The sequence below is a fragment of the Aptenodytes patagonicus genome, chromosome 1, assembly GCF_965638725.1.
Source record: "Aptenodytes patagonicus chromosome 1, bAptPat1.pri.cur, whole genome shotgun sequence".
Taxonomy (NCBI): Eukaryota; Metazoa; Chordata; class Aves; order Sphenisciformes; family Spheniscidae; genus Aptenodytes; species Aptenodytes patagonicus.
Genome location: NC_134949.1, coordinates 144879431 through 144890955, shown reverse-complemented (window position 1 = coordinate 144890955; position 11525 = coordinate 144879431). Strand labels below are relative to the sequence as shown.

General features: G+C 42.8%; 1 protein-coding gene across 6 annotated transcripts in view; it reads left to right on the top strand.

The window, feature by feature from the left end:
- Nucleotides 1-11525, top strand: part of TBL1X (transducin beta like 1 X-linked) — a 202792-nt gene that overhangs the window by 547 nt on the left and 190720 nt on the right. For 3 of the 6 annotated variants that reach the window (XM_076357884.1, XM_076357849.1, XM_076357858.1), the window contains exon 1: nt 227-499. The exons of 1 other annotated variant lie outside the window; for it this stretch is intronic. The gene's annotated coding sequence lies outside the window, so the exon portion shown is untranslated. Of the gene's footprint in view, nt 1-226; nt 500-1128; nt 1145-11525 lie in introns of those variants that run through there. 2 more of the 6 variants (XM_076357842.1, XM_076357875.1) reach the window with 2 other exon arrangements.

Here is an 11525-nt window from a genome sequence, read left to right as displayed (position 1 = left end):
CCCGGCCCCCGTCACCCCGCCGGGTTCCGCCGCTCGCCCCCCGGTGCCCCCGCCCGCCCTCCCTCCCCTCCTTCCCGCCCGGCGGCGGCGGCGGCGGCGGCGGGCCCCGGGCGCGGCCGGCTCCCCTCAGCGCCGCTCCCGCCGCCGCCGCGCGCCCGCACCGGCCCCGCCAACCGCCCCCCGCCGGCGGAGCCGCGCCGAGCGGCGGCACCTCCCGACCGCCATTCCGCCCCAAAACTTTCCGTTTTCCCCTTCCCACTCTCCGGGACTTCCTTGTGCCGCCTGTGCGCGCGGAGGGGGAGGAGGAGGCGTGTGCGGCGGCGGCGGCGAGGGGGGATTTACAGTCTCCTCGCAGGCTGGCCGGGACCCCGGGGGAAGAGGAGTTGCACCATGCGCGGCAAGTGAGGGAAAGTCTCCGCCAGCGCCGCCCGCAGAAGTTGAGGCTTTCCCCCGCCGCCCGCGGCAGCGGGAGCTGTGCCTTTAACGCCCGCTGAGCGAGGTGAGTTTCCGAGGCGGATTATTCATCCCGGGGACCCTTCTTTTTTTTCTTTTTTTTTTTTTTTTTCCCTCTCACGCGCGCTGAGGTGACAAACGTCCTTCCCCGGCGCAGCCCCCCGAGCCGAGCCGAGCCGAGCCTGGGGCCGGGGCCCGCCGCCCCCCGGCGTCCCCTCTGCAGCCTGCCCTGGCTCGGCGGGCTGACCCGCCCGGGGCGGGGGGGGGTGGGGGTGGGGGGTGTCGCTCAGGCGCTGCCTGTTATGACGAAGTTTTTTGAACCCGGGCGTTTTGGGGTCTGTTTGTTTTTTTTTCCCGGGAGCGCCGGGCCGAGGAGATGCGTGTGGGGCTGCCGTCTCGGTGGCGGGTGTGCTTTCATCTGCCCCCGAGCGGACCGACCCCGGGGCCGGGGGGAGGGGGCAGTTTCTGGAGCGGCCCCCTGCTTCTGAGATAGTATTTTAATGTATTTTTTTCCTTAAAAAAAAAAGGGGGGGGGGAAGAAATGCTCGGGGGGGAAAAATGCGAGGTATTCACGCTCAAGTGTGGAGTTTGCAGAGCCCGGGTGGGGGAGGGGATCCCATTCATCGCCAGGGCTTGAATCAGCAGCGGGCGGAGGGGCCGATCGCTCCAGTACATCGAAGTTTACTTCCAAGTAGGTAAACAAGTTACCCCCCCTCCCCCCCCGGTGATGCGTGCTGCTGCCAACCCCGTTACCGGCGCTGCAGGCTGATGGAGGGGCGGCGGTGGTGCCGGGGGGAGCCCCTCGGGGGGACTGGGCGGTGGAGGCAGGGCACTGCGGGGGAGCAGGGTTGCAGACCTGTTGCACACCGGTTTGTTCCAGGCCAGCGTGCCCGGCGTCGGTGCGGTTCCCGCAGGGGAGCGGCGGGGCGCTGGGTGCAGCCGCCCGCGGGGCGGGAAGCTGGTGGACACCTTTCCCTCAACTGCTGTCATCTCGCCGAGCCCGCTCCCCATTTTGTGGTGCTGGTTTAGTCTCGGCGGTTGGTCTGATCTCTCGGTTCGGTGCGGTGCGCGGCTAAATACTGGTGTGGTGTGATGTAAAGCGAATGACCCCTGACCTATTTAATTATATGTTGTTGGGTTCTCGAGCAGACATCCTGCGCAGCACAAAAAGGGGAGAAAACCCACAAAGCCACACCCTAAAAGTTAGGCTTGCATATTAATTTCTCAAAGTCGGTGTTTAGACTGAATAAAGGCTTTCCTTTATGTTGTCTTAACATGTCTCTTGCTGTTCTCCAGGAGCATTAGTACAGCGTTTTTCCTTTCCTGACGCACAAGTCTTAAAGTGTAGATGTGTGTGTGTGCTGGTGGGGGAGGTGAAGTGGTCTGTTCGGTGGAGCTCATTGAGCGTTTTACGAAAAAAGAAAATATTGCAGGATAATGTTGCAGAAAACTGAAAGACTCCATTGAAAAGAGTGCTCCTCGAGTGATGACCTGAATAAAATGGAGTGTAAAATTAAAATTTCAAGACTGGTATTTTAGGCTAATAGTATGAAAATAAATATACCGTGCCGGAGGGAAATCTGATTGTAGGTAATAAATACAAGGTCTTTCCTCGTGACAAATATAATGTCGTATCTTTCTTCCTTAGCCCATTTATTAGCAATTCTTTAACCGAGACTGCTCGTGTGGCAGGTACAAGATTTAACATAATATACCTTGCTTACCATGTGGCTGCACATGCTGGATTTAGGCCTCTTCCTGTCCGACGGTTAGTGTACTGTCAAATACAGAGACACTCGGCAGGTTTGGAAGCAAATGTATTCTTTCTGTGATAGCAGATGTTGTTGGCAAGAGAGCAGGATTGTCCTAGTGTGTTTCGGCATTGGTTTGGGTTTGTTTTTTTTTTTAAACAATTACAGATAATAATTGCAACATCTCAAGGACAGTGATAGTAAAAAAGGGAAGCTTTCCCACAGGAGGTTTGTAGAGGGGGTGGAAGGAAAAAGGAGAGCGAGAGGGGGAGGATGCTATCACATTAAAAATACATTAAACCTTTCTTGGGCTACATGCAATAATGGTAAAACTGGTGGAGATTTGAGCAGAGCTCCTGTAGTCGTCTCAGTTTAACACCTTCAGCAAGCTAAGCAACAACCAAGGTTGTTTTTCCTCCCCCTAAGATGAAAAAGTGTGTTTCAGAAGCAAAGAGGATTAAAAATTACACATACATGTAAACACTGGCAACTACACAACTAGCCAAGTCTCACAGGACAAAAAAAAAAAGACCTCTGCAGATAAGTTGTCATCTGAATACATCCTCTGCCCTTCCCCCACCCGATTAAGTAACTCCAGTGTCCTCTGTCATGCCACTGTTGTGAATTATGCTACTTCTTGTTCTTTTCAGCGGGTGGCAAGTATCCTCCACGCTCAACAATAAGAGTATCAAAAGAGCAAAAATAAATTAAATCCTTGATGGGGGAGGGGGACATGTCTGCGCCTGGAATTGTCGGGCTTCTGCTCCGCCAGTTTGTCCAGTTTTGGTCCTCCTATTTATTTGCAGACAGGCTTTTCCCATTTCCGTGATGACGGGGCCAGAAGTAGACCTGTTGTCCACTTGATGTGTCTAATGCGCCGTGCCTCCAGGAAGAGCTTCCTGAACGGAGATTCCTCTGGCAGCAGCAGTCATTAAAGGCCTACATCCCTGAGCTTGGAAGGGGTAGAGGAGAACGTCCTTCAGCGCAGATGGGATGTTGTTTCTCGGTAGCTGAGATAAGTCAGTAGTGCGGTACGCCTAGGATTTGGCGACGTGCTGAGTTTGGTTCATCGTGGAGATGAGTCTGGAAAACCCATCCCAGGGCTTCAGCCTGGCGATGGCTGTAGATAGGGTGTGGGCGCGTGCTTTGGTGCCACTAGCTCTTGCTATTTTCTGTTGGCTTCTGTTAGAGTCCAGTGTTAGAATTCATGCTGTAGTCGGTATTGAACTGATGTTGTTTATATTTTAGTAGTGCCAAGGGGCCCCCGTTCAAATCAGGGCCGTCTTGGGAATATCGTAGACAATGATTCTCGCCCTGAAAAGGTTGTAATGGGAATAACTGAGGGAGACAAAAAGCCAGGAGGGTAAATGGTGGAAAAAAACTGACTCAGGGGAACAGCAGCTGATTGTAGTGCCTTACCTGCGGGACAACAGTGTGACCTCAGCTGGTAGGAGAGAGGAGAGTTAACACCTGGCAGCACCCCTGCCAATAAATCGGGCTGCTCTGCGCAAAGAGGGTGCGGGCGTCCCTTCGCATTCGTGACGTGCGATCCGTACCCTGAGTTCTCTTTACTATTACTCTTTTAATTCCTAGTATTATTTTAGATTATGTACACCAGCCTGCCTATAAAGCGATCAAGGGTTTGTAACTCTTGAGCGCAGATTCTTTTTTTCATAATCTTCATTATGAGGCAAGATGGAAGTAATTTTGTAAACTCTTTTTCAGCTGCTAAATTAGACTCCATTCCCTCTTCCCCTCCCTCCTCTTGCCTATTTTTAGTTAGGAGGAAATAGCTGACCTCTTTACAGCAAGAACCCAGACCCCCTGGGTGCCATTTATAGGTTTCTACCAAATGGCCTACTTGGACAAGTTGGTTGAAATTAAACAAAAACATTGGAACTACGGCTCTACATAGGAGTAGCAGCCTTCCTGTCAATACAAAATCTGTCATTTTAATGACTGAAACAGACGTCCAAAGGTGAAAAATGGGGTTTGGGTTATTTTTCTTTTCTGTGGTAGACAAGAGAATATTTTAAAGGCTTTTTCTGTGGCAGTCTGGTCATTAATATAATGGAATTTCATTTAAGAATGACTGTCGGTATTTTGTTTTACAAACACAAGAAGCCCCCCCCCAAAGTTAGGACTGTGTAAAAGCTAGGGGGAATCAAAGAAGGATGTTCAATTTTGTAAGAAAAGGTTATCATTTCTTACCAGTTTTCTTCTTGTGTAGAGATCTTATCCTAGGTGGAGATTTATAAATTATAGTTACTAATGTTCAGTAATTCCATAGAAATACGAAATTGCTTCTGCTAGCTTAACTGAAAGCAAGCTTAACTATGGATACATGGCTTATTTTGAAGGTTAAGGAGCACAGGCATCTTGCATCGCTTCTCTTGTGCATGTTTGTCTTTAGTTTAAGTGATATTCATGCTTTCAAAATACTGGACTCTAGCAGCAGGTATTGGGTTTCTTCACTTGTTGTTTGAGGACAGAAGAGCGTATGGGTGTACATGCAGTCTGTATATTGCCTCTGTAATCCTCTGGCCAGGTCCCAGCCACCAGTCCCTTTTTTCACTCCGGGTTACTGGTATGACTGTGGTAGGAAAAGAGGCTTGGGGTTAGGCGCATCTGATGATTTGGCTTCCATTTTTATCATTTTGTTGACTTTATCCAATAAAAGGGGCATCACAGTGTTTAACCCCGTTTCTTGACCTTCTCTATTTGTAGTGCAGATGGTCAATACATGTCTGCTTGTTCTATTTAAATTGGAGTGCACGTAGAGATTCATAATTTTATATGAAGCTATAACAGAATTTTATGCCAAGAACCCTATGGTATCCATTCAATATAAAATCATGATAATAATACTGTAGTATGAAGAAGCAATTACTTTAATATTTTAGCTAAGTGCATTGCGTAAGTACCATTTGGCTTGGGTCTTGAATCTTACTCATTTGCTACGAGAAGCTACATAGTACACGAAACACGTGGACAAAACAGTGCCTTTTGATGCTTAGATGACACGACTTGTGGCCTATTTATGCTACTCGTAGTACCACTAATAAAGTGTGATAATTATATATATATATACACTCATCAAAATACTTTTGTCTAATTAAGTGCTGAGTTGTATTGACTCTCTTTGCCATTGGAGGGTGAAACAAGGCTTTTTAAAAAGCAGTGTTCTCCATTAATATGTAACGGTTACTCTATACATTGCTCCACTGCCATTCAAAATGTGATTGCGTTTACTGACCTAAATTTCATTTGATCTCCTAAATCTTAGTTACAGTTCAACCTGTTACTACTATGTAGTGGGTTTAGAATGCATTTTCTCACATAAAATCATGATTTTGTTAGGTGGAAAGATGTGGTAACATCAAATGTGATTTTTTTTTTTTTTTCCCCCCTGATTGATACACAACTTTCCCATACCTTCAGTAAATTATTGATACAGCGAAGAAACAACGTTTTTCCCTTAGGCATTAAAAATACTTGGAAAATATCCTTTGACATTGTCTTCCAGAAAACAAAGAGGATTTTCTTTTGGTGGGTAGATTCCCTTTGTCGTTCTGCAGAGTAATACATTTGTTGTGCTCCTTTCTGAAGGCAGCAAACTGCGCTGGATGTACAACTTTGGCTTCTGCTGTATTTTGCTGTGTAGCGCTATCAGCTCTTCATTAATCCTCTACCACTGAATGGAGACTCTGCAGAATATTCTCCGTAGTTCAAGAGTGAAGCCAACTATTTACAATTTATATTTCTGAACAGAATAATCATGTTATAATAGCTCTGCTGGAAGGAAGCTGTTGCATTGTTATGATTAACATGTATACAGCTGTTGTTGTGTTTCATGCTTAGAAGTGTCCACTGATGAGTTTGTGCCAATTTGAACACAACCCTGTAGCCTACGGCAAAATCATTGGAAAGATGTTCTTCCAAAAGAATTGACCTTCACAGCATATAGTTAGTACATACATGAGATTTTTATAAAGTGAAGTAAAAATACGGATTTTTTTGCAAATCCATGTATGTTGGTAACTTACAATTAGGAATTGTTATAATCATATGATAGTTCAGTGTCATTTAGCAGCTACAAGTTGCTTGGTGTCTATGCCAGTGGGTTTAGTCTAGTTGCTACCGGTAGAGGATACGTGCGCGTCCAGAGACCCATTAGTATTAAGACTTTTGTTAGCACATAGTCTCAGTTGGGATTATTGACCAGTAATCAGTTTCACAAATATCAGTTGTTTAAAATGAACTACACTAATTGCCGTATGTGTGTGCATGTGCACGTATGTATACATACGTAGATAGCCTTAAGGTAGTCCAAAAAGTAGCTTTGGAGAAAAGGAGTCACCCTGAGGTTGGAGAACAGTGCTGGAGTGCAATGGATAGGCTTTTAAACCCTGAAGTAGGATATGCTCAGGGCTCAAGCTCCAGTCAGCAGCACCTGAGGTGGTGCAGAGCCAGCAAAATGAATGTAGGACTGGGCCAGGCTGGATGTCAGGTTTTGGGAGAAGACAGAGGTGCGACGCCCTTTAATTATGTGCTTGCTGAAATGTGGCAAGTGGATACTGTGCTTGTACATCTGACTGAGCATGGTGAGGCCAGGAGGCGACAACTGGGGTACCGTATGTGGCTGAGGGATGCATTCAAACTTCAAAATTATAGTATCTTCATTTTTTTCTTTTTTTTTATTCTGTTTAGTTTTTGGTTGCTCTTAGAAGTAAAATTTAAACCCTGATCTCAACAGAGAGATGGAGGCAAAATTACTCTCTTCCCTAGCGTTCTCCACAGATAGGGTTGAGCTTTGCTGACGGGGTAGGACAGAGGATCCAAGCACAGACAGTGCCGGTTCATATGGTGGGGATTAGTTTCCAAGGATATCTATCTGGTGCTTTTTACAGTCACAAAACAAACTTAACTCTTCTCGTGCCCATTTACATGCACATGTGAATTAGACCTCTAGGAATTAATTTGGTTACAGAATTGATTGAAACACACCAGATCTTTTCTAATTTTTTCAGAAGGTATTGGTAATGCTGCCAATTACATGCATTCAACTCTTTCATTGTAGCTTAACTTGGACTTCTGGGTTTTTTTTTTTACTTTTTGGATTGAGTTTTGTCCTTTTTTAATGTTCTGTAATTTTATGTAGTTAATGTAGTTTACTTTTTAATTTGTTGACTTTTAAACTAAAATAATGTAATCTGGAAGGCACAGATAAAAGGCAGGCCCAAGGACTATTCTAATGAGGAGCACATCTTCCTTCCTATCCCTATCCTCAAAAATGAAAGTAAAGAACAGAAGCAGGTACATCTTTAATAACATTGCATGGTGTTCACAAGACAGATTTTGTGTCATTCTGTGAAAGGTATTCAAGGTTTCTTTATTTCCGTTTTCAGTATTACTGTTTTTTTTGAGTTGATGGTGTTATAATTCATTAACAATGCTCATTTGTATTTGTAGGAATCTGTTTTTATATTAAAAAACCCAAACACGCTCGGCTTTGATACTTCTGCCTGTATCAATAAGTATCTTACGTAACCAGTTAATTTAAATGAGCCAGTTAGTTTAAAAGTAGTGCATGACAGCGTATCGTAAAAATTCATCCAGCTTCATTCTCACAGGATTTTATGTGCTTGGAAAAAACCTAAGGCAAGCTGAAAGGATGGCCCTAAATACAGTATTAGAGTGGAAGGAAAGAACCTATTTATTACATACGGCTCAAATTTACTAAAGCGTTAACATAATGATTACTCTCACTGCTGATGAATGAAATCAACTTTTCTGGGAGACCACCATCATGTCTTTACTACCTAGTCTGGTAATGCTGGGTAGAGGTTAGGTAAAAAACAATGTAGCTTAGGCCCTGATGGGCAGTTTACAAGAAGGAGGAAGAAGAGTGGGAGTAGGTTACCTCGAAAGCTAGGCACCACTGGTTTTAACTGGCTGACCGTCAAGTAGCTGACGAAAAATTTTTAGGAATTTTCTGAACTGTATATTTTTCTTGGCTAAGATGACATGCCTTCAAAACACTTAGTCCTGTGCATTTCTTCGGTGTTATGATGGTAGTATATATGGTATGTGGGTATTTTCTAATATGTTAGTGATGATTTGTGGTTACATCAATGGCTTTTTGTGTGTCTTTTTTCTAATGTTTTGCGTGTTTGTATGCATATGTGCTCACTGCTGGATTAAATTTTTTATTTTAAATTTTGCTTAGGGTAAACGATATATTCATCATGGTATCTATTACATTACTAACAGCATATATTTTGGGTTAAAAAACCACTTGAAACATGGAAGGGTTCTGTGTCCTTTGATGGCAACATGTTAAATGCAATTATACATTGTCAATTTGATCATGCTCAGTGAATGGTGGCTTTGTAGATAAGTTTTGTTGTGCATAGCAGGTGTTTATGTACATGGAGTCCATTGTGAAAGAAAGAAATTTAATTTCCTCTTACTAAAAGTATATGGTGACCTGTATCCTGTACATACTTAAAAAGTGTTCAGATAATTACAGTGAATGCTGTTGTAGTTGATTGCTTCTGTATTCGTATCGCCATGAGATTATTCTGCAGTACAACATTTTTCCCTTTTTTTTTTTTGTTAAGTAAATTGGAATATATATCTATTAAAAGAAAAAATCTGTTTCTTAACATCTTTACAAGGCAATTGATAGGGCACTCCTTTCCACAGCTGGAAACACTGCCTACCATCCTGCAGAACTACTATGAAGATTTTATTAATGACTGGTTTTGAAGAATTGTAAAGATCAAAACACCTTGTCAATTTATTTTGTTGCTAGTTTATTAAGAAGTGTGAATGTACTTACTAAAGTACAATCCCATTTTCCATCAAATTATAAGTTAGGATAGCAAAGTATCAAAAGAAAATAATGAAAAAAAGTTTTATCTCCCTTTTGGTGGTCAGTTTAGAGTTAGACGTAATGATTGCTTTAATTTGTTAATCTTCTGTTAATCTGTAAGTTAGTTTCTTGGCTAACAGTTGGGTTTAGGGTATTAGATTGCCTCTGAACAAGCCTCTGTTGGGTTTTTCCAACCTTTTTGTAATTGCTTTTAAACTTTCTTTTTAGGGTCCCCCCCACCCCCAAAACTATTGGAGTTTCTGGTCAAGTTTAAGAGGTTTCATTTTAATGGATATTTTCTGTGTTTCATAGTTTTTCTTTCTATCAGCTCCACGATACAAGGGTAACGCCAGCAAGGACAGAGTTGATGATACCGTTTGTGTTCTGAACATTCAACAAATCCTGTTATAGCTATGGCCTGATATTGCAAAAACATATTTGGCGTGTGCAGGAGACTTCTAGGATCAGGCCTTATATGATGGCAGCACAGATTCTTGACTGATTAAGTAAACATTTCTAAGCCTTTTTTAAAGCGACAGATGACATGTGTGATTTTTAGCTTTAGTCCTGGCAGTCAGTGTTCTTGTAATGAAACAGAGATTGTGGTGTCCCTCTCCTTTTCCGTAGCCCACATAAGTAGTCTTTTTTGTATGGCATAACTTTCACGACCTATTTTGAATACCATTCTTATCTGAAGCCTCACAATGTTCTTTGAAGTCTCTGTAGCTGACAAACATGAAGCCGAGATTTAGAGCCCAGTTTCTTTAAAATGTGCAGGAGCTGTGTTGGCTATGTTGAAATTTACTTAGGCTTAATATTTTGCAGTATGAAGTGTAAGACTTAGCAATTTGAGGTTGCAAACGCATACATTGAAAAGTGACCAGCTTGGATGGATGATTGGAACCTATGACTTTTTTCAGTCAAGTGCCCTTAGTTTTTCAGGCCAGCCCACATCAAAAGGTCTAGGAAACTCTAGCAGCAGCTACCCATAAAGCAACTGTCAGGCAGCGGCAGGACGCTGTTGTACGAGGTACGAGTCCTGCAGCTGGCTTGGTTGACACCAGGGAGGCTCAGTTGGAAGGCAGAAGCCTGACAGTGCATAGTGCAACGCTTCATCCTTCACATTAGATGCTGGCCGTAGAAATAAGTATGAAGGTTTCACTGCTCCTAAATGCAAAACAACCCTAGAATGGGTATGCCTGTGTGCTGGTGATGTGGTGTGTGTGTTTTATTTTAATTTACTGTTTTTCTCTGGGGTGGTTGCTCTGTGTTTGTCTACAGTAGACAAGGAAAATTACGCAGAAGGAGCATTAAGTTTATTTTTCTAACCTTAAATTTTCTGACTCAAACTTTTTTCATTTGATGACTCAAACATCCTACAAATAGTTGTTTTACGTAAATACATAATTATTTATGCTGTTAGCATTGTCTTTGGAAATACATATCGTTATTTCTCTGGTGTCTCAAGTGGAGCGAATGTCTTGCCAGCCTATTTAACGTGCTAACGTATGTGAGAAAGTATGCCCTGTGGCCTGAAACATCATTCATGTATTTGCCAATTGCCTCGGTCTTTTAATTTCTGTTTGTATGCATTGCATTTGGTTAGCTTGAATTTATTATTGATTTCAACTGTTTGCAAATATTCTACTGACAGACCGTTTGCTTGTGTCTCCTTTGAGCCAGCATTTTACCCTCATTAGTCTATGGATGTGTTCTTTTGAATGGTAGCCAAATGCATTCATAAAAATGGTAAAATTAAAAGAAAGGAAAAGTACTAGAGCTGTGTGACCTGTTATTTGTAAACAACATTATGAAACTGCCTTTCGGTGTTTGACTCTATACTATACTATACCTATTTTTTTTTTTTTTTCCAAGTTTTCCCTTTTTATTCTTTCAGGTTTTCTGAGCTTCCCGTCATACACAGCCATTTGCTCAGATGTTTTAATAGCTATTTCTTTTTTTTTTTTTTTTTGGTACATTCTTGTTTGGTTTGTTTTTTGAAGACTAAAGCTACTAGGTAAATAACAGCAGTAATATTTACCAGTTCTCTAATTCTGTAGTTTCAAACCGTGGCTTGCAAGCTGCTAGGGGACACACAGACTGTTTTTTGAGATATCTGTGGCGGGGGGGGGGGGAGGGGAGGGGGGAGGAAGGAAGTCTGTTGTCATTCTGTTCAAATTCACTGTACAAGGTATCTTTATAGGTCCACAAATTTAAAGAGATTAAGAACCACTGATCTAATGATATCGTAAACTTCTTAAGGATGTGATGATATCTATTTTTATGACTTACTGCTTTGTGGGTGTATATATCATTATGCAAGTAATAATCTTTGTTTTCACAAAAGGTAATTTATACCAACATTAAATTTTGGCATCAGTTTTGTTGTATTGTGTAGATTTTTATGAAAATATCCCTTCTATTTTGTAGGGCTGTGATCAGTA